We start from the raw sequence: 22,609 nt of genomic DNA, 5'->3' as shown, positions 1-22,609 counted from the left end.
CACTAAGTCCGTGGTAATACTGCCGTCCCCCCCCCCCAGCTAAGGGAGGGGGGGTTGGTACCCAGAAGTGGGGGCCGTCTTTGCAAATAGCTGGAGACGTGGGGGTGGCTTTGGAACAACCAGCAAGGGATGAAAGGCGGCCTCTGGTGAGAGCCGGCAAGAAGCTGAAGCCTTCCTGTGACAACCCTCAGGGACCCCGGGGCTCCCAGCAGCCGCGCGAGCTGGTCCCTTCCCCAGCCGAGCCTTCAGACCGGAGCCCGGCCCTGTCGACTCCTTGGCGGTAGCAGAGGACCCAGCCGTGCCCAGACCCCTCCCCCAGGACCGGTGAGGCCATCAGTGCGTGCCGATTCAGGCTGCCGAGGGAGTGGTAACGGTGTGTGGCATCCAGGTCACGCACCACGAGGTGCTCAAACCGCCGTGGCACTACTGGGCGGAGGACCTGCCGTGCTGAGGAACCTTGAATGACTGCCCCTTCGGCGATCGTGCTGCAACCTAGAAGTCCTACTCAGATACCAGGGGCCACTGGGCTCCCAAGTGAACCGGAGGCAGGGTCAAACCCCAAAGCCCCAGATCTCTGTGACGGGGAACATACCCAGGTTCCAAGGGGAAAACGCCACCCGTTTTTCCTTCTGGATGTTTCCAGAAATCGGAAGATTCTCCAGCTCTGATCTCTGCTGGCTGCCACTCGAGGCCTCCGTGTTACATCCGCTCCACTGGAGCCACTGATCACGCCGCATTAGCACCGCTGAGCCCTTGGGCATCGGCGCCCCGTCCTGCCCAGGCGGCCGCAACAGAACGGCACAGACTGGGCGGCTTCAACAGCCAATTTATTCTCACGGTTCTGGACGCTGGAAATCCAAGATCGAGGCCCCAACTGATTCATTTTCTGGTGAGAGCTCTCCTCCTGGCTTGTGGATGGCCACCTTCCTGCTGTGAGCTCCTGTGGCAGGGAGAGAGGGAAGACAGAGAGAGAGAGAGAGAGAGAGAGAGAGAGAGAGACCGCGTCTCTCCTTAGGACATGAATCTAACCTTGATTACCTCCGTAAAGGCCCGTCTCCAGATACAGTGGCCTTGGGGGTTGGGCTTGACAATATCAATTGGGCTGGGGGCAGCGCGAACATTCAGTCCGTCGCAGATCCCCCCTGGGTCTGCAGAGAGGGCTAGATGCCTCTCCCTCAACCGCCTACCACGGATCCTCTCTTCCTTCCTCTGACAATGACCAGTGCTGCCGAACACTTCCCAGTATGTTTCCCACCAGACACCCGTGTGTCTTCGGAAAACAGGATTCCACGGTGAAAAAGCTTGGCCGTGCGGGGTAACCCCGACCTCCCAGAGCCCCGCGGAGGGACACCGGCCCCAGCCAGGGCAGTTCTCCTCGGATGGGCGGCTGGGGGATGGCACCTCTGGCCCAGCCGCCGCGTGGCCACTCGCCCTTCCGAGTCCAGCCACTGAGTCCCGTCACGCCGCCCCCAAGGTGAGTCAGAGCCCAGCCAGGAGACCCACCTACCCCGGCAGACAGACCAGCCCCAAGGGAGCCTCATCCAGGCCAGCACCAGTGGCTCCCACCCATTCGCTGACTCTTCCCGAAGCCGGTTCCTGGCTCAGTCAGGGTTTACTGCTGCTTCATAAACTGCCTGAGGTCACCCCTCCTGCCAACCCATGAGCAAACTAAAACGAGGAGCTTTTCCTCCCTCCAAAGGCCTGAAAGGGCATCTGAGGCCCTGTCAGCTGCACCCGGCACCCGGCTCGGACCCATCACTCCGGGCCGCCCGGCGTGTGGGCAGGGCGCAAGGGAGGACCCTTAACCCCACCGGGGGCAGGCAGGACCCCTCCCGGGTCGCCCTGCTCACCCCTCCGCCTCTCAGCAGGGTCTCCTGCCAGCCCTTGCCCTGGGGACTCAGGCAGTAGCGAAGTCCCAGGTCCCCATCGGGTGGGGAACTCTGCAGAAGGGGCGTGACGGGAGCCCCCCGAGTCCGGGCGGGCGGGGAACCCCGCGGGAGGGGCGTGGGGACGACCACGCGTGCACCCCTCCCGTGCTGCTCTGGAAGCCATCAGAGCCCAGCACCGGCAGGCACCCCGGCTAGATGCACCAGCCGTGCCCAGTGTGGCCGCAGTGACACCACAGGCGCCCCCTGCCTGCACAGAGCCGCCAGCCCGCTGGGGAAATGGCGGTAAAGCTTAGCTACACGTCCGGGTCGCGGAGCCCGACCTCCCCCTCCATCGCGGGGGGTCCGGGTGAGCCCTTCTCACGCACCCACCTGCGTCCGTACCTGGGGGACGGGAGAGAGCTTTCCTTCCAGAGCGCGGCTGAGGCCTGTGCCTCTGCAGGCCCCGCGGCCTGGGGACACGCCAGCTGCCACCACCTCTGGTCGTCCTCGCCGCAGGGAGGCCGTGCCCTTCCCTCTCCGGCATCCCGCGTTTGGGGGCAGCGGGAGGGCTCTGAAGGTCCAGGCATCCCAGCAGCCCCACCCGGGACTGACAGGGCCCCCACAGTAGCAACCGCTCCCCCCCCCAGCCTCCCTTCCCCCTGCCCCACAGTGTGGATCCCTCATACATCTCTGGCCCCCAAAACTCCACGTCTGCTTCCAGAACACCCAGCCCGAGACAGTGGTCGGAGAAGGCGGGGCCTGCCCAGGTGGGGTGGGGGGGCCCATAAACAGCCCTGGGGGGGGGGGGTCAGCTGCCGCAGCTTCCCCAGGAAGAACTGGGAGGGGTGCATCTGGCAGGGACCAAGGGTCTGCGAGGTTATTTTGAAGCCCACTCATGTCCTAGAGAAAGACAAGGGACAGCTGAGTGCCAGGGGCAGGCAGTGGGACCCCAGGTGTGAAAGCCAGGGGGCCTGCAGGGAGGTGGGGGTGGAGAGCGTGTGGGACCAAGCCCGTGGTCCCGGACATTCAGGGCGGCTGGACTCGGCAGACAGCCAAACAGCCGACAGGGCCGGCCTGCAGGCCAAGGTCAGGGGCCTGGTTGGGAGAACCCGGGACCACAACCCACAGGGAGACACCCTCTCCCCAGTGCTCCGAGCCATCCATGTCGGCAGGTGAAGCCCACCCAGCCCCGGGACAGCATCCCTCCCCCTGGGTGGGGGCCTATAACCGGGCTTAGGGAAGAGGGGCCATCAAGTGGGGTTTGAGTCGGAGGGGGCTGGAGCAAGGGGCCAGGGCCCTAGAAACATCCGGGGAGAGGCTGACTGCACAGAGATGCTGGGGAGACAGGCAGGCCCTGGTGGGAGACACGCAGTGAGGACCCCGGCTCTGGAGAGGCCCATCCACGGTGGAGACGGTGTCCCTTTTGCAAGGCAATGCCCGGTGGAGACTGAGGGCCGGACGGTGGGACCCCGGTTCCTCCAAGTGGCAGGGTCCCGAGAGGGCAGGGCTGATGAGCGGCGCCCGGGCCCCTCACTGCCTCATCCCTCAGCGGCTCCTCTGTGACCTGGCGGGGGTGGGGGGGGGGGTCCCACAGACAGCTGAGGGAGGAGGAGCCCCCCACCTGGGGGGCCGAATGGTTCTGCTCGGTTCGTGGACACAAGCTGACACCGGCCGGCAGGTGCACGGTGGCCCGGCCTCGGGGTACAGCGTGGAAACCCTGACCCCAAACCCGGCCGCACCCTCCAGCACCTGTGCCCACGGAGCGGCGGCAGTTCTCGCGAGGTGACACGGCTCCTTCTGCCGACCTTGGAGGAAAGCGGTAAAAGCTCACCGAGAGCCACATCCGAAGCCTTGAAGGCTCCTGGACTCGTGAGCGCAAAGCCGCTTCCATGCCCTGGAAAGGAGAGTCAAACGCTGCACCGAGGCATTTTTAAACGCATTTCACGAGTGTCATAAGCCCTGACTGCAGATAATTTTGTCCACCTGGTTTCTGTATTTCCTAAATAAAGCTTCACAAGGACCTAAAATCCTTTCCCATTCCAGAGGGTGCTTGACAGCACATTTATGAGGGTGGATGAGTCAAACCATGCCGGAGGTGGGGGGTGGGGAGGTTGGGGAGGGCGGCCAACCCCCCAACTTGGGTCTGACTCCAAGAGTCAGCACAGCCCACACTCGAGTCTGATTTCATCAGAGCTTCCCTGCCCCAGACTCCTGGCTCCGGGGCCCGGCCAGGACTGGGGCACTTTGTGTCTTAGGGGCCCAGGCCCCGGGAATCCGCTGGGCCCACCCTTTCCGCCCTCCCGGGCTCCCCACGGGCCGCATCCAGGCCACAGCCCGTCGGAGACGTGCCGAGCACAGCCTGTGGCGGGGTCGACACCTGAGAAGCCGAGAGGCTGAGACGGAGAGGCGGCGGGGGGGCCCCGTGCGTCCCCATGTGTGCCTGCCCCACACCCTCCTCCGGGGCTCTGGACCCGCAGCCCGGATCCGAGCTCCCTTCCGCCCGCCGGCTGAGGCTTCCCACCAGGGCCCGGGGCCAGGAAGCTCTAGAACGTCCCCAGAGTCCGCGCCACCGGGCTCTGGATCGGCGGGCGGAAGCGGCCACGGCCGAGGCTTCGTCGGCGCCCGCTGCGTAGACAGGGAACCTGAGTCTCGGGCAGCGACAGCTTGAAGCTACACGGCCGACATGTGGGCAGACTGGCAGCCGGTCCCTCGTCTACACCCCCTTCACCACCGGGCAGGCATCTCCCGGGACCACCTTGCCCATTACACAGGTGGGCAAACTGAGGCCTAGAGAGCGAGCAGCGGGCTAACGGGTCCCGGGTGTGTCCCTGCTCTGCACTGAGGAAGCTCCGGGAGTCTAGGACTTTCCGTAGACCCCCGCCCTTGGAATGTGTGGGGGCTGAAAGGGCAGCTGGCCGTGGCTGCGTCCCCAAACCCTGCTGGCAAATGCGCACACAACACTCAGGGGCGGGCGGAGTCGGGGAGTGGCTTGCAGGGGGGTGGGGTCGTCTGGTGAGGAGAGGGGACAGTGTGGGCTCCCAGCTCAGCCCCAGCCCCACGGAGCGGGGTGGGGGGTGGGGGGGAACTAGGAAACAGCTCCCTGGCCAGGGCCCGCCTCCCCGGGAAGAGGCCCAGAAAAGGAGGAGGAAAAAATCCACTTCCTGAACATGTACGGAGACAGGGAAGGCAGTGTCCACGTGGCAGCTCCCACGGCATGGCCAGCAGCCTCGCCCCCGGCAGGGGACCGGCGGCGCCCGCTCCTCAAAGCCGGGCCCTCGGGTTCCACCCCTTCAGGCCCTTCGAAAACCCTGCCCCCCTGCCCCCCCCCCCCCGCTCCTCCTTGCTCCCAGGACGGCGGGGCAAGGACCCCAGGGAGCCAGGCCTGGTCGGGGGGGAGGGGGGGGGCGGGGGGGGGCCAGGGTCCCTCCCACCAGCGGGAGCAGGCTCCCCAGCCCCGGGCCAGGCTTTTTCTTGGGGCCAAATCCATGCCTCCGCGTGCTAGGCCTTCCCCGGGGCACCAGGACCACAGCTGGGAACATTCATGCCTGTTTTGGGGCCAGCGCAGAGAGAGGGAAGACACCTCCAAGCGGGAGGAAGGAAGACACAGGGAGGAGAATGAGTGCAGGGGAGCGTGGGGACATCCCGAACGGCCCCTCGGAGAAGGCCCTGCCCAGAAGCGGACGCCAGAGCGGAGCCTCACGGAGAGACGCGGGAAGACCGGGGAGGAGCTCTGGGCAGAGGCCCCGGCAGAAGCAAAGGCCCTGAGGCAGGAACGTGCCCCCCAAGCGCAGCTGCGGGGCTCCCGGGCACAGGTGCCGTCCTCTCACTAACGGGCACCGAGCACCAGCTGTGCACCCGGCTCTGCAGGGGTGGGGCTCTGCCTCCGCAGCTCAGGCTCTCGACGGAGGACAGGTGCGCCGGCCGACGGCCACCCTGGGGGAGCTCACAGCAGGGCGAGGGGCAGGGGGTCCCCAAGCTTAGGCCTTACCTCGTGGAGTGGCTCAGAGGCTGGCCTTGGGTGCTCTCTCCAGAGTGGATAAGTCCTCCCCCCCGGAGTTCCGCCTTGAGGACCCAGGAGGACGCCCCCATCCCCCATGGCGTCGGTGAAGGCGTCTGCGCCGAGCAGACCCTGTGCGGCCCTGCACCCTGTGTTGGCCTCCCTGGTCCCCAGGAGTCTGCGAACGCCCCACGCGGGGCAGCTGTGAAGGAGAGGGGCACTGGGCATGTCACATGACCTGTCAGCTCACCCGGGAGGGGGGATTGCCACCTCCCACCCCAGACATGGGGCACACGGAGGACACAGAGGGCACAGAGGCCAGGGTCCACCACTCCGTCAGTGGTGAACGGGGCCCGCGATGAGCCAGGGCAACCGTCACAAGCCGTCCACACCCTCGAACGGAGCGGGGTGTGAGGGGGGACCCTGTTCCGGGTGCTAGACGTGGGGAGACAAAAGCAGGAGAGTGTGGCAGGTGGAAACGAAGGGTCTGTGCGGCCAAGGGTCCTCGGAAATGCCCCACACGGGGGTCCGGGCAGTGGGGGCTGACTCCCCCTTTGCCAGCTGGGAACTGGGGGGGACCGGGTCCTCTCCGGACCGGGCCTGGACCCTCCCTCTTCAAGACCGTCGAGGCTGGGCCATGAGAGCCACCCGGGGAGGGAGCCCTCCACCCCAGCGCAGGACCCCCACCCCCAGCGCCCTGCTTGAGCGGCCTGCTCTGCCTCTAGCGTCCGAAACCCCAGAGCCGCAGGGAGCTGCGTTCCCCGCCCCCCAGGGGCTCAGCCTGGCCGAAGAAGGCCCCGGATTCTGCGAGAGCTCAGTGACCGGGACCCGGGGCCAGACTCCCCACAGCCCCGCGCTCACCCAGCCGGCCAGGGTCTGAACAGCCGTGTGAGGGGAGGAAGGTTGAGACCCCACGGCCCCGCGCTCAGGAGGCCCGTACCCGGGTTCGTCCTCTGCGGTCGCCCTCTGGAAAGTCTTACTCATTCTCGAATACGGGGCCCTACCCGTCCGTTTTGCGCGGGCCCCACACGCTCTGCAGCCGGTCCAGCTGCCAGCTTTCACACCGAGTGCGTCAGACCCGCCGTGCCCCCACCCCCCGCCTGGACCGCCCATCTGCGGAATGGGTTTATGCCCAGTCCCCGGGGTGGTCTGGGGGAGCTAAAGGAAACAGAAAAGTTCCGAAGCCCTGGGGTGGGTGGCGAGGGGGGGTCCCAGAGAGACGGAGGGGTGAGGGGGAGAGGGAGGAGGGAAGGGGCAAGGAGGGGCAAAGCTCTCTGTGTCTTTTCCGCGTGGCGGGGCCCCCTTCCCTCCTTCCTGCTCCGCGCCCACCTCACCCGGGGAGCGAGGCGGGTTGGGTACGAATCCCGTGGAAACGCGGTGGGGCTGCACATTTTCCGAGTTGTTTTAAAACGTTGTTTTGGCAACGTCGCCTCCCCCGTGGCCCGGGGCCCTGACATAAAACAAGCCTGACCCGCGTCCCGCCAGCCCGGGCTCCCAGCTGCCAGACACTGGGCAGGAGAGGCCAGCCTGCCCTCTCCAAACGGCCTCTTTTTGGGGCCAAAATACACCTCTGGACGAGCCGGGCTCTGCAGTCACTAAATGGCAATACTGCGTCGGTGGGGACGGTTCCAGGCCCCGTGCCGACATCCCAGGCCGGGAAGGGGCCCAGCTCAACTGGTGTAATTGGGCCTGAGGCTCTCATGGCACAGGAGGGGAAACTGAGGCCCGGAGAGGCGGAGGCGCGCGCCTGGAACTCGGGGCAAATGGCCGAGTTGGGGCGGGTCCCCAGGTGGGTTGTGGGATAGCGAAGGGGACTGGCCTGGGGCGTGCAGCCCAGCGGGGGTTCTCTGAGCCTCGCAGCCCACCTGTAGGTGAGAATACGGGATGCTTCTAGACGTGAAGGACCTCATTGTACCCCGACTGCCTGGCCCAGGGCCTGATTCGTGGAGGCCAGCAGAGACTGGCAGCACATCCAGGAAAGGAGGCTGTGCCCGGGAAGGACTCGGACGCGTGAGTAGGAGTTCGCCAGGATGACAGGTGGACACAGGGACCCAGGCCCCCGGTCAGCAGCGGGAGGGAGGCCAGCAGGCCCCACCCTGGGCAGGAGCAGGGCTGCCTCCCCTGCCTTCATCCGGGCTCGTGTGGGGGCCTCCTGTCGGGGAGGGAAAAGTCCCTCCTACCCTCTTAGATTCAGAGTTGGAGGGCTGCAAATTAAACCAATCAAAGTCAGATTCATGACAGAAAAGACAGATTTTTATCTGTATACGTACAAGCTTGGGAGCTACAGAAAAAAATGTGATTCACAAGGGCAGTGTGGGGCTTATCTGCCATCTCACAAGGATAGAAGAGAAGAGGAGGGGAGAAGGGCACTTACAGGAAAACAAGTGACTTTCGGGAACGCTGAACAGGCCTCAGGAGAATCGGTGGGAGGTCTGACAGTCAGGAGAGGGCAAGACCAAGGACTGTGGATGACCCCCCGGCGCTCAGCTCCAGTCCTGCCCCTCCCCCGGCCCAGGCCCTGCGGAGGGAGGCCCCAGGGTGGCCAGCAGCAGGTGACCCCACCTGCCAGCTCCAGCCCCGGAATGGGCATGTGTCGTGTGTCAGGCAGGCCCATCGGGACTGAAGCCAGGGACACACGTCAGAGGTGCGCAGGGCACCCAGAGGTCACGGCCTGGGCACGAGGGAGGCCAGCCACATGAACGGAACAGAGCAGAGGGCAGGAAGACACAGCGGCGGGACACAGGGTCCCGGACAGAGGCCGCGGCTCAGCCTTCCCCGTTCTACCCGCAAGAGGCCCACCGGACTCTCTTCCTCCCCAGGAAGCTCCACGATGGCCCGTCGGAGCCCCAGACGCCGACGCCCTCCGCGCGGGTCGGGGCCTCGCGAGCATCAGACGTAGCTGGGATCCCCCGGCCATCCTCGGCCGCACCCACAGTCCCCCCGGCAGGACTCAAACTCTCGGTGAGGGACAGGAGCTCTGCCGACAGGGCCCCCTCCCGGGGCTGAGGGCTGCCGGCCCAGAACGGGCTGGCCACCCAGGCCCCACGTCAGCCAGGCCAGGACCACGGGGAGAGGCCGTCCACTCATGAGTGTTCACTCTGGGTAGGCCACGATCGTGGAAATTTCCTTCCTCCCCGCCCGGGGAGGGAGGGTGGTGACGGTGGCCTCCCCTGGGGGGGCATGGGGACAGAGAGGAACAGGACAGCGGCAGTTGTCCCCAGACCCAGCTTCCACAGGGAGCCCGCAGCTTCCAAAGTGGAGGCCAGGTGACAAGCAGGCTTTGAGGGCAAACCTTGCCCTTTCCTTTTGAAGCTTCTTTTATGACTTTTTCAATGAGAAGGAGGCATCGAGTGACCGGGAGTGAAAGCGATCGGTATGGAAATGTTCGGGAGGGACTCTCACCAGCGACGTGCACAAATATGGAACCTTCTGGAGCGTGGGGCGGGGCTGGGGCACCGTGCCCGTGGACGGACGCCAGGTGGGCCAGGACGGGACCAGCAGAGGCCGCCCCGTCTCAGCCACTAGCGTCTCCTGGTTGCATCGACGCCACGAGCCTCCCGCCAGGCTGGGCATTCTGCTGGCTGGGGTTTTTATTGTCGAGCTGTTTTAAAGGCTGCGTTTCTTCCCCCTCGCCGCACAAAATTGATGCCCTTACTCTTTTTTTTTTTTTTTTTTTTTTCAACGTTTTTTATTTATTTTTGGGACAGAGAGAGACAGAGCATGAACGGGGGAGGGGCAGAGAGAGAGGGAGACACAGAATCGGAAACAGGCTCCAGGCTCTGAGCCATCAGCCCAGAGCCTGACGCGGGGCTCGAACTCACGGACCGCGAGATCGTGACCTGGCTGAAGTCGGACGCTTAACCGACTGCGCCACCCAGGCGCCCCGATGCCCTTACTCTTCAGACGGCCGGCTGTCTTCGGGCAGAAAAATGCAACGGGGGAGCCCTGCACCCGTCTGGTCTGTCTCCGTAAGAGGAGGGGGCCCGAGTCCGGCCGCCAGCAGCCGGCCCAGGAGCCGGCAAGGGCCGGTGACGAGCTCGGTGCGTTCATAAGACCCTCCCGCCCGGGGGTGTGGCTGGCTGGGCACCCCGGGCATGGCTCAGCCCCCGGCCCGGACCCGCTTCAGAGCTGCTGCCCTCACTCTCCCCCTCCCCGGTAGCTGGGCACCGAACACCCTCCAGCCCCACAGCCCATGTTAACCTAGCGTCACGGCGCTGGGCCTGCTTCCGGCTTCCCCCGGCCACGGCCACTGAGCGCAGCCTGTACCTGGGAAGCCGGTGCCCCTTCCCTGCCTCCACCCTCCTGCTACGTGCCCCCCGGTCCTCCTACCGCGGCGAGGCCCAGCGCGGCCCTCCGAAGGCAGAGGCCAAGAGCACAGACCCCGGCTTGGGGCAAGTTGCCGTCGTGGTGATGCCCACGGGCGCGGCTCCCGGCCGGAGAAGGGGCGGGGGTTCCATTATCCCCAGTTTACAGAGGAAGAAACTGAGGCCTGGGGGAGCTCGGTAATGTGCCTGAAGCCACACAGGCTGGGTTGGAAGGCACGTCCCTCTCGACGGACACCAGCGCATTGCAACACGCCTCCGAAGCCAGAAAACGGCCCCCACGGGCCGTCCAGGGTGCGAGTCGCCCAGGCTGAAGGCAAGCCGGGAGGCCTGGAGGCCCAGTGCTGTTCGAGCACCAACTGGACCCATCCGCCCATCAGACACGGGCGTCCGTGGAGGAGAGGAGCCCAGTGTGCGAGAAAACAGGCCGCGGGGCCGTGCCACGAAAGCCACGTGGGTCTAGCCGCTGCCGGCACCTGGCCGTGCCGGGTGGGCCACCTGAGGGCCGGAACGCGTGCGAGCCACGGCGTGTGTTGGGAGGCCGCCGGAGCCGCCTCCGAAGCGGCCTTCCAGCCCCGGGCGAACCCTCTGATGACGCGGCCTCTGAAGCGCTTCCGGGTCCCCAGCTCACAGAAGCCGCGGAAGATGGCCCGTGGTCATGCGGTCTTCGGCCACGAGGCTGTGAGCTGGGTCCCTGTGCGGGCCCCCCCACGGCCCTCCTTCCTAAAGAAAGGAGGCGACGATCCCCACCCGGGCCCGCCTCCCCAGGCACGGCGGTTTCTCCCATTCGGCCCCCGGTGGGCCCCCGGCGGGCCCCCGCCATCCCGGCGTGGGGTCGGGGAGGCAGCGGGCACCCCCTCTGGCAGAGCATGATGGGGACAAAGGGTGGCCTGGCTCCCTGGAGGAGGCCCACCTGAGCCAGTCTGACTCCCGCCTGACTCGCGGGAGGACCACTGCGTCCCCCAGGGGACATGTGGCAATGGCCGAGACAGTTGTGGTTGTCACAACCAGGGTGGGGGCAGCTGCCGGCATCTGATGGCAGTGGCCAGCTGCTCGCCACGTCCTCCCCTGCACGGGACGGCCCCAGTCCCGGACGCGGCGTGCTGAGGAAGGCGCTCTGGGCCGGCGGGGGACCATGGCACTTCCCCGAGTAGCAGGACCCCGCCCACAGGTGAAGAAACGGCCTGTCCCCAGAGCCCCGGGCAGCCTGGAGGCAGGTGTTGGGGGAAGCCATGGCCCTGACTCCTCCGGCCCGGTGCTGGGGCTCTCCACGGCCGGTGACAGGGAGCCACAGAAGGTATGTGAGACGGAGCCTTGCCACCGGTGCAGAGGGCCTTCCAACTTTGGACTCAGGGAAGCCAAGGGTGGGGGCCACGGCTGACTCAGCACCACCTGAATGTCCTAAAGTGAGTTCTCAAACATGGGGCACCTGTTTCTGGAAGTCCTACCTTCGGTGACCTGGGTGTCCCCTCCCGACCCACTGAGCACCGTCTCCCCCCGCCGGCTCTGGGCCCCAGGGGCCCCGGCTGCCCTCCAGCGGCCCGCTGGCTCCGCCGGTCAGAGGACCCCCCCTTGGGCCCCGTCCCACCCTTGGCTCCCCACTGCTCCCGGCCCCGCCCTGCGCGAGTCCCGGAGGTTCCCGGGCACCAACCCCCGTCTTTGCACACGGCGACCTCGGTGAACTCGCTTCCAATCACCCCGGCGACGCGGAGTGTCCCTTTCCTGCCATCTCCAGGCCCCTGAGGCCCATACTCGGAGGCGGACTAGGCAGCCACCGCGGGGAGGGTGAATTCTCTGGCTGTGACTTCCGCAGGCCTCCGTTTCCCCAGTCGGCAGAGCGAGAGCTTATTCTGCGGGATTCTGAAGGACTTGCCCCGCAAGCCCTCGCGGCCTTCGGGAGAGAACGACAAGGCAGGTGGCCGCAGCGGGAAGTCGTCACAGCCCGGAGAAGGACCACCGCCACCGGCCGCCCCTCCCCCGGGCGGCTCGCGGCCTGGCCCCGGCCGTGTTCGCATTCAACAGCTCGCAGACCCCTCACCAGAGCCCTCTGAGGTAGAAGCTGGCCCTGTGGCACAGATGGGGAAACTGAGGCAGAGGAAAGGTCTGTCGTTACCTAAGGTCAGAGAGCCGAGGAGGGCACGGCCGGGTTCTCCCTGTCCTGGCCCAGAGAGCCCTTATCCTCCCGTCCTGCTGCCTTGTGGCAAATACAGCCGCTGCCCTTGGGAGCTGCCCAGGACCTCCATAGGGGACAAGACAGACCTGGCCCTGAGCCCACTGTTGGCTGTCGGTGCGCATCAGTGACCGCTGCAGGCCGGAGCCCCCAGGGATGCTAAAATTAATGGGCAAAGGGTCAAGAAGAAACAGGATATTCGCATCCTTAAAGGAGCCTCCCTCTCTAAAAAACAAACAAACAAACACTCACCAGTGTCAGTGGGCTATGGGTCACGGGCAGGGCGGGGGCAGAGGGCCTTCTGGAGGCGGCTCGGACCCGGATGGCCTGCAGGCGCCTGGAGATCCGTCACCGTGAAAGCCTTCCGGGAACCCAGGGAGGCCAGTGCCACTACGATCCCATGTCACAGGAGGGGAAACTGAGGCTCAGAGCGGCGGGCCACGTGGTCATGTCCACGCAGGTTGTGGGTGGTGTAGCTGGGGGTCGCACCTAAGCCTGTAGCCCAGGACCCTCTACGGGCCCACACGCCTGGCACCCGCTCGCCCCTCGGCCGACACAGCCAGCGCTCATGGGGAGCTCTCCGGGAGCCGAGATCTGCAGAGACACGAGACTTCTCTATTCACAGAAGCTTGAACACAGGAAGGGCAGACCGTGTGGTCCACAGCAGAGTCTAAAGGAGGAAGCAACTCAGGCGGGCAGACATGGTTCAAGAGGGCTTCCCGGAGGAGGGAGCAGCGTCACAGAGCTTCTGCCGTTGCAGCCCCAGGGCCACGTTGCCAAGACCACTTGCGATAACCAACCCACTTTGGGTCTTTCCTAGGCTGTATCCACACCCAGCCAGGAGGCCACCCACCCAGGTGAGAGACCTGCCGTGCGGCTGCCTCCCCTCCCGCCCATGCCACCGACAGGAATGAGGAGGGGAGGCCCCTGAGCTCGGCCACAAGCAGCTGCTCTGAGGTGACACTGAGCCATGGGTCATCACTGCAGACCCTCTGCCCCTCCCCCCGCCAGCACCGAAAGTTCTGGGGCTCCTGGGGAAGCCTGCGTTTCCCGGGGTGGGGACGAGGCCCTCAAGGGGCTGCAGGGGGGATTGCTAACAGGCTTATGGCCAAGGGGCCCGGGCAGAACGGGCAGGGGGGCACCCCACGGAGTAGGTAGGTGCGTCTCCCCCTGGGCTCTGGTGGGGAGGTCTGCGGGGGGGGCGAACACCCCCCCTCCACCTCCTGCAGCTCCCCACCCCCACCCCACCCCCATCTTCCCCTTGAAGAGCTGACAAAGGAGTCGGGTCTGTCCCCTCCCAGCCGGGCCCAGTGCATCGTCCCATCTGACCCCAGAGTGCGACTCAAACAGAAAGTAAAGCAAAGACTCAGAAGACAGGCGCTCGCTGCAGGCTGACCCAGGTCCCGAACCCGCCCGTCTGACCCCTGCCTGGTGCTCCCACCCCACCCCAGGCCGGTGGAAAGTCCGACAGAGAATCAGCAGCACACTGCCAAGGCCCCCACCGGCGGTGGGAGGGGGACAGAGAGCTCCCTGCTGAGCAGAGAGCCAGCGGCTACTTTCCATGGAAAAAATGTCTTCAGACCCCCCCCAGAGGCCAGGAGGCCCCAGCCCATGACTCAAGGCTCTGCTGCAGCCACCGCTGAATCGCTTCCCAGACAGACGCGCCCCCCCACCCCCCACCCCCGTGTCCTGAGCCAAGCTCCGACCCCCTCCCATCTCGGGGCCCGCTCCAGGCTGAGCCCCACAGCCCCGAGCAGGCCCGGAGCCCTCTGCCCGCACACCCCGTGTCCTCCGGGACCTCAGCCGGGTCCCACCTGTCCGGTGGAAGGAGAGGCTGGGGGAGGCGGGAGGGGGGGGTTTCTACTTGGGCCCTAAGGGCCCACAGGGGCTGTGCTCAGGGGACGCCCTGCTGGGTGGGCTCCCAGGGCAGGGCCTGGCTTTCAGGACTGACACAGTTCAGCTGGTCCGGTTGAACCTGAGTCCCTTCGGGTGGACACCCGCTCGTCCTTGCTACGTCACTGGGCATCTCTGGTTTTATTTCAAGAAACATTTCTGACGAAACGCGGAGACGGCAGTAGGCTAGCCACCCCCCCCCCCTCCCCATGCACACTGTCCCGGCCGCGAAGTCCTTGCAGACAGCGGGGCTATCTGGGACGGGCTGTGGTCCCCTCCGTCGGGGGCCTGGGCTCCATCAGGGTGGGGGCGGGCAGCACCCATGGGGAGGCCCTAAAATCTTGAGGACGGGGGGTTGACATCCTTTCCTGTGCAGCTCCTGTCACGTTCCAGCACCCCTGCTCTGGAGTGGGGTCTGGAGACCCCGGCTAGTGGTGCTGGGACAGGCAGAGGCCCCGACCCGGGGGCAGGGGGGCACAGAGGTCAGCTGTCACCCTCACTCCCACTCCAGGGCAAAGGTGGCCAGGACCTGGGGACGCCGTGAGGGTCACCGGCACTCAGCCCCACACCACAGGGCACCCCCGGAAAGCACTGGAATGGGGGCTCTCTGAACTGGGGAGCCCCGAGGGCTGAGCCAGCCCTGCACCCCCAGGGCACCACCCCCCCCCCCAGACCCGGGAGCCCACGATGCCAAAGGCACGGCCGGCGGGCAGAGCAGAGTGGGCTGGGCCAGGCCCGGATTCGTGCCCCCGGAGTCGGTGGGCTCGCGGCGGGCTCGACAGACACTGAACTTCGGGGAGGAGCCCCGTGGAGCGCTTCTCCTCTGTGCCCCGCCCCCCCCAGCCGGGGCCGCCCGGCCAGACACCCCAGTAAGTCCGCAGCAAGGAATCCTGTCCTGCTTCCCTCGCCTCTGGAAAAGACCCGTGGCCCATTGACTGTCCTGATTCGAAAGCCAGGAGCCGGCCTGGGACCCATTCCGTGTTCTGTGTGTCACCGAACTATCTGGGGCCTCATGTTTTCTCCTGACGTCACCCGCACGGTCTGCATCTGAAGCGGCTGTGAAACCCGCAGGGGCATAATCGCAGTTGCCTCTGCAAAGTGAGATCAGATGGTTTTTCCAAACCTCCCCCAACCCCTGCCTCCTCCCCCGCTCCCCCTCTCGCTCCTTTTTTCATTATGTTCTTTGGACCACGTCCAGATGTTTCCTGCAACAACAACCCTCCAAAAATTCACAAAAAAGAGAGCAAGAGTGAACAGCTTCCTGCCGGCCGGGCGACGTGGCGGGGCGGGGGCGGCCGGCCACGTCCGCAGGCCAGGGAGGAGGCGGGCCCCAGTCCGGCCCGGGTCCTCTGCCGCCCCCACGCCCCGGGTCTGGACCCCAGGAGGACACGGTCCCGGGGCCCCGGGGCGTTAAGGACAGCCCCTCTCCCCGGAGGCCGGGGCCCTGGCCACACTGTGGGCCGAGGGGAGGCCGTGGCCCGGGAAAGAGCAGGGCAGGGCGTCAGGACCAGGCTTCGGGCTCAGACCAGTCCTGCTGGGCCTCCCAGCCCCGCAGCCGAGGCTGAGCGGCCGCGGGGAAGCCACGTCTCCACGCAGAGCCTCCGTTTCCACGGGACGGGGGTTGTGCTGGGAGCCTTAATTAAAAGCAGCCTCTGTCCAGGGCTGGCACCAGGGAGCGCCTCAACTGGACCAAGTCACCTGGAGGCAGGTGTGGAGCTGAACAGGGAGGGCAGGTTCTAGAGGGCTCGTGGCCAAAGGGACACCTGTGCCTCAAAGGGAGCCCGGTTTTTCCGCAGGCCCACGTCGAGGCCGGGGGACAACGTTGAGCAGAGGCCCGTAGGCGGGACAGACACACTGTCGGGGTCCTGAGGCGCCTCTGGGGGGGACTGGCACATGAGGGCCCCTGGCGGGGTGCGGGACGGGGCCAGGCCTCCCGGCCCTGTTGCCACCATCAAAGCCTGGAGCCAGCGGGGAAAGACCCAGATGCTGCCTTTGGAAGCCCCTCCCAGCCCCCAAGCACTCCAGCTTCTGAGATGACACAAAGTCTTTGCGTCCAAAGTTGTTCGCGTCCCCCCCCACCCTGTCTGCTTCCCTGTGACCCAGGAGGTTGAGATCTGGGATGGGGCTGGCACAGGTCCCCCCGAGCCCACGGAGCCTTTGCACACGTGTTCTGCGCGGGGACTCTGGGCTGGCAGGTGGATGTCCTGGGTGGGCAGAGCTGGGGATCGGACGGGAGGAGAGAGGGGTCAAAGGCCCCCGGGGAAGCCTCAGCCAGATGTCACAAGCGTGTGTGGCGCCCTGGGTTCCTGGAACAGGACTGCCCTCTGGGGGCCGTGAGGGAAACGGGGCCGACACCTTCCCCACTCCCCTGCCTCCAGGACCAACCACCAGAGATGCGGCACAGGCGTCCCCAGGACCAAGCTCAGGTTCAGCGATTCACTAGGGCTCACAGAGCCCAGCCAAGCCGCTGCACTCACGGTCACAGTCTCTTCCGGCCGATGGACGGCGGTCAGCTCGCCCAGGACCCTGTGTGACCACACACGTGGGGTGCAGCCAAGCCAGGAAACCATCTGAGCTCAGGTGTCTAGGTTGTCACTGGGCAGCGGCCACGTAGACGCAGCCGACCTGAGCCTTCTGCGCACCCCCACCTCCCACCCCCGAGGTCAAGCTGAAACCGTGTGGCCCGAGGGCCCCCGTCGATGCCTCTGGCGTGGGCCGAGGCCCCAGGCAAACAAAGGCAGGACGACATCCGAAGGGCCCAGAGGTCGCCTCCCAGGAGCTGGGCCGGGGCCAGGCCTTTGGAAAGTGCCGGCTGTGGGCACACCCCGGCTGCCCGGTTAACCCTTTCCTGCCCAGTGACACAGCCCACCAAGCACCATGTTGGGAGGCACCGGGCCCGAAGGAGCCCAGGTAGGGGACAATGGGGAAGGAAAGCATCAGGCAGACTTGGAGCCCCCCCCCCCCGCCCACCCCCGGGGTGGGGGGTGGGGGGCAGGACGCCTGCCGCTCCCTCCCCCTTGTAGGTGGTGAGCAGTGGCCACGCGGATGTCACAGAACCCCAATCCACCTCCGATCTCACACGGAGGCCCACGCTCCTCCCACGCTCCTCCCACGCGCCCACTTGGCCCCTCAGCGAGGTGGGCCCTGCTCGCACCCGCCCAGGCCCCCCAAGAAGAATGCGATGGGACCACTTCAGCCGTGGAATGTGCAGCAAATGTCTGCAGGGGGCAGGGCGGGGCGGGGCAGGGGCTCCGTTTCTCCCTTCCGGATGAAGCCCCAACAGAGGAGGCAGCTTCGGGGGAGCGAGGGGCCCAGAACAACCCCCTCCTCTGATGGCAGGGCAAGTCGCCACCTCCAGAGAGTAGAAGCGACCTGCCTCTGGTCGCGCAGAGCCGTCACGGCCCTCAGCCACCCCCACACCGGGCACCCGTCCGGAGACGTCCCCGATGCGGATTTCATCTTCTCATTCTCTGTGGAAACATTTTGGAAGATCCGTATCTATCTAACGGCTTTTGTGAACACGGTGAGAGCTGTCGAAGCAGGTAGCACCCAAGCGGGCTGGCCTGGGCCCCGGTGGCAGCGAGAGACTTTTAGTTAGGCCTAAAGGGGACCAAACAAGCAGGAACCAGATAATCCTACCGGCCCTGCCTGCTTACAGACAAGTCTAGAGAATCCCCGCGGGTAACACATAGGCAAAGGTTCTGGAAGGTTCACAAACACAGGCACAATGGCCCTGTGAGCAGCAGTGGGACCAGGCAATATGCGGCCTGGCCATAGAGCTCAAGATGTGGGGCCCACCTGGCGTAGCTGAACCCCCAGACCTCAGCGTCTGTAACAAGAAGATGGGAAAACATCAGCACCGGCCCCAGGGGTAGAGATAAGCCCTACCAAGAGGGCTTAAGCCAATGGTTCCTTCAGGAGCACCTGGTGGGGCGGTCACTGAAGGTCCTTGATTTCTCCAGACTGTCCTCGACCGTCATGAGCCCCACCCGGGGTACAGGGAATGGAAGCCGAAAACTTGGCGCTCACTCAGAGAACTGCCTAGTCATCCTTCAGTGCCCAGCTCGAAGGGGGAGCCTTCCAGTCCCTCCTCCGTGGGTTGCGCTCTCCTCTGTTCTCCCACAGGACCTTGAGCGGGACCTCCTCCTGACACACATCGGCCCACATTTGCTGCCTGCATGCAGCCCCGTGAGAACGTTCCGGACTTTCACGGTCCGATACGCCAGCCACTAGCCACATGCGGCTTTGGAGAGCTTGAACGTGACTTGTGCAAGTGGAGATGGGCTGGGAGCGTAAATATATACCAAATCTCAAAGACTCTGTACCCCCAGACCAGATGCAAAATAGCTCATTAGCAACTTACATTGTTTGCATATTGAAATGACACTGACTCCACATGCCGGGTTAAATAAAAAAAAAATTATTAAAATTCGCGTGCTTCTTGACGTGACTACTGGCACATTTTTAATCCCGTATGTGGCCCACATGGCATTTGTGTCACAGGGACTCTGCTAACTGCTATCTGTGGAACCGGCTCAGATTTCCAGGCAATGTTTGCTGAATGAAAGAATGAATGAATGAGTGAATGAGTGGGTGGGTGCTCAGGCCGAGGGCCCCGGAGCCTCTGACTCACCCCAGCGTGACTGTCCCGTCGTCCTGCAGCCCCCTCGTCCGGGCTACGGCCCACCCACATGTCACGTGCTCAGCTGTGCGGGGCGCCTGGTCCTGGGCTGGGGTCTCAGGGCACCCCGAGGAGAAGACGGGGAGCCCCCGTGAGCAAGGAGCCTCAGAGGTTGGTTAGCATGTCCCTGACCGGCTGGGGACATGGGGGGGAAGGCATGGCGCTGGCCTTTTTCTCAGAGTCTGCGAGGCCAAGGAGAGGGAAGCAGGAGGGTCGTGGACAGTTGGCCGGGGGCAGAGTCACTTGAAAGGCGGTTGGGAGGAAGCCGCTGGAGCCATCAGATGTCTGGCTGACGCTTAGCCGTGCGGGCCTCATGCTGCCCAGCCTCTTTCCCAACCTCCTCCTGGGCCCCAGGCACGGGCTGCTTCCTCCCCGTCTCTACTCTGAGCAGTTCCTTGAACACCTGACACACTCCCGCCTCTGAGCCATCGCCCCTGCTGTTCCCTGCTGGGTGGTCCTTCCCTGGCTCATCACATGGTTGGCTCCTCATTGAGGCCTGCTCCCACTATGTACCCCAGGTTGTCTTCCCTTGATTCCTCAGAGTGCTTGGCTGGGGCTGATGGCCCTGGCCCCCCATTGGCCACTAGATGCCCTGCCGAGGCTGCTGGTATGTCCCTCACTGCCCTTCTCTTACACGGCTTGCTCAGAACTGGAAAGGTGCCCTCCTGGGCCTTTCTGCAGGCTCTGGGGACAGGCTGGGGGCATCACCTTGGGGTCTAGGGTGGTCACAATTCATAATCACATCACACCGGACAAGGTCTGGCCACGGAGGGGCTCCCACTGGACCTCCCCCAGGCCTGGGGGCCTTGATCCCCTCGTCCTGCATCCCTCCCCGCACCCCCCCTCCCCGGAGCAGGTGCAACCTCCCCGCCTACTCCCTGCCCTCCAGGTGTGAGATGACCAGCTGGGAGGCGCATGCAGGGGCTCTGGGGGGGGGGGGGGGGGGGGGGCCCGGGGGGGCAGGCGAGGCAGGTCACAGGGTTCCCGGGGCCTTCCTGTCTGGCTTGGAAAGCTCCCTCTCTTGTTTTCCGCTCTGTTTCCAGAACAGGATGTGGGAAAAGCAAGCATGTAAGGACAAGAGGACCCCTCAACCAAAATGAAACCAGAGATGCTGATATGGGGCCCCTCGACGTTTCGGGGCTCCGGGTCGGGCAGCTCCCGGGCCCCAGGCCCGCGACAGGGCGCCGGCGGCCCCGGACCACCCCGCAGGCAGCGCGGGGTGCCTGGACTGGGGGAGAGGGCGGGCCGGAGACGGTTGCCAGGGAGACGGCAGGCTTAGCCAATCAGCAGGGTCCACCGCCGGGCGGCGGGCCGCGCTCGGCGGGGCGACGCTGCCCTCTGGTGGCGGTCGCGGGTGCCGACAGCCTGTGCTGCAGTGTCCCCAGGCACCGGGGGCGGCCTGACCTCATTCCAGATGCATCACACCTGTCCTGAGGGGCAGGGGCTTCTCAGGGAGAAGGCTGAAAACCTCCAGGTGTGGCGAGGTTCCCGCCCACCCCGTGCTCCAGGGACGTCACTTTTTGTCGGAATCACGCCCACGTGCAGCCCCACAAGTCAAGGAAAGGGGCTTGCGGGGACTACAAAGAGCCCGTGAAATGTCTCTTTGAACTTGGCTCCGTTCAGCGCTGTAATCCGCAGAGTTCAGTGTGTGCAGAGATCGGCTTTACTGAACCCGCTAGTTCCATAGCATATGTATCCCCTAAAGTTGCAACATCGAGGGACTTCCAGCTTGGAATAATTGGATGGCGCCACCCACTGTCCACCCGGAGATGTGCAACCCAGCTGTACAAGCGGCCGTAACTCCTGGGCTAGGGGAGGGGGTCCGGGACCGTTGGAATTCCTGGAGCCCTAAGAGGGCCTGTCCAAAGTCACAGGGGTGGCCGCCCAAGGGGGCTGGCTCCAGACCCTTAAGCCGGCTGCCCACTTGCCCCCTCGCCCCCAACTGACCCAGGGGAGCAGGTGCACAGTGACAGTTCCCGCTGACTGGCTGGCGGGTGCCCTGCCTCCACTCTCCTGAAGCCGCCGCAGACCCAGCCCGTCAGGCCTCCGTCTCCTGCCCCCAGACAAGACCTCAGAGCCCTTCTCAGCACAGTGCTCCAGGCAGCTCTGCCATTGGTCGGAACCGGCAATCAGCCCGCCCCCCAATCCAGTCTGTTTCCTTCTAACTCGTTATTTGTGTGTGTGTGTGTGTGTGTGTGTGTGTGTGTGTGTGGATTGCTTTTGTTTTCCTAATGAAAATCCACTTGCTGTTGTAGCCAACGGTCAGTGCAGTTGTCCTCACTGGCAGACTCCCACGCCCCTCCCTCCGACCTGCTCCCCCCACCCTGGGGCCCTCTGAGACCTCACGGCCCTCCGGCAACACCCGTATCTTGGTCCTCCGCCCCGTGGGCAGCCTCCACTTGGCTCACCGGGGACCCTGCAGCCCAGGCAAGTCCCGCCTTCCACTCCCACCCCCCACTCCCCACCCCCTGCACTGACGCCCTGCTCGCTCTCCCCTCGTACGACCGTGGCCACCCAACCCCGGACGGGGAGAAACTCTCAGAAACCCTGTCTGCCTGGCGGGAAGGCTTGCCTGCGGGTTCCTGGCTCTGGGGCCCCTCCACCCCGGGTCCGGCGGGCCTAGGGCTCGGCCAGTGTTGCGGGAGAGCTGGGGGCTGAACCACAGAGCGTAACGTGTGTGCGGTGTGGCCCCTGCTTCCGAGGTCCCCAGTGTGCTCAGGACCCTGGGCGCCCCTCCTTTCACTTCCCTTCCTCCCCCCACCTCCCTCCTTCCCTCCCCCTTCCTTTCCTCTTCCCCCCCTCCCCCCCCCCAAATATGAGATACTAATAAGGGCTGTGGAATCTTTCTGGAAAAGCCAAGCCTTCACTTACAACAGCTGGAATATCTCACAGGGAAACGCGTGGGTTTCCGTAAGTAAGAGCTCAGACAACAGTCGATGACATTTTTTTTTGTATACATGCCGCTTCGATTTTCTAAATAAACTTTTTGAATTTCGAACAGCATTAGATTTACGGAGAGGTACGAAGACGGCTCAGGGGCCACCCACGCTGAGCCCCCACCCCCGCCCTGCCCCCCAGCAGCCTTTCCACGCTGTCCTGTCACACTGCTGGGCACATTTGTCCTAACAAACGAGCCAGGACTGGTGTGTCGGGACTTTGTTTTTCACCCAGTGCCCTCTTCCTGCCCGCAGGGTCCCCAAGACCCCACGTGACATTTAGCCGCCACATCTCCTTGGACCCCCTTGGAAGGAGAGTTGCCCAGACTTCCCTTGTTCCGAGGACGACGGGCCGGGTGTCCCGTAGAGTGTCCCTCTGCGGGATCTGGTCCCCAGGTGGGTGCTTAGGTGGGTGGGGGTGGGGACCACCAGGTGAGGCACTGTCCTCACCACATCGTCTCGGGGCGCACGCCGTGGCTGTCACCGGCGGTGGCTCTGGCCACTGGCCGAGGTCACATTGCCCGGCTTCTGCACTGTGGAGCCCCCTTCTGCCCTTCAACACCGTCCCTCGGCCCAGCCCGCGCTCCGGAGCGGGGTCAGGCACCACCTCCCGGGCGCGAAGCATCTCCGCCAATTATCTAGCATTTTTCTCACGGCTCTTTGACCGCCTCCCCGTTACGTGTTCAGGTGAGCACGGACGGACTCACGGGTGTCTGTGTCACAGCTGGAGCCGTCCGCCAGC

General features: G+C 65.2%; 1 long non-coding RNA gene across 1 annotated transcript; it reads right to left on the bottom strand.

Moving 5' to 3' along the window:
• Positions 1-806: 806 nt before the first annotated feature.
• Positions 807-13,374, bottom strand: LOC131491114 (uncharacterized). Its single transcript, XR_009251313.1, has 2 exons — positions 12,610-13,374; positions 807-940 (listed from the first exon to the last, which is right to left on the bottom strand). It is a non-coding gene; the product is annotated as an uncharacterized LOC131491114 (long non-coding RNA).
• Positions 13,375-22,609: the final 9,235 nt, after the last annotated feature.

The sequence above is a fragment of the Neofelis nebulosa genome, chromosome 12 (assembly GCF_028018385.1).
Source record: "Neofelis nebulosa isolate mNeoNeb1 chromosome 12, mNeoNeb1.pri, whole genome shotgun sequence".
Classification (NCBI taxonomy): domain Eukaryota; kingdom Metazoa; phylum Chordata; class Mammalia; order Carnivora; family Felidae; genus Neofelis; species Neofelis nebulosa.
The sequence above is the reverse complement of the archived record's forward strand: the minus strand, read 5'-3'. Positions and strand labels throughout refer to the sequence as shown.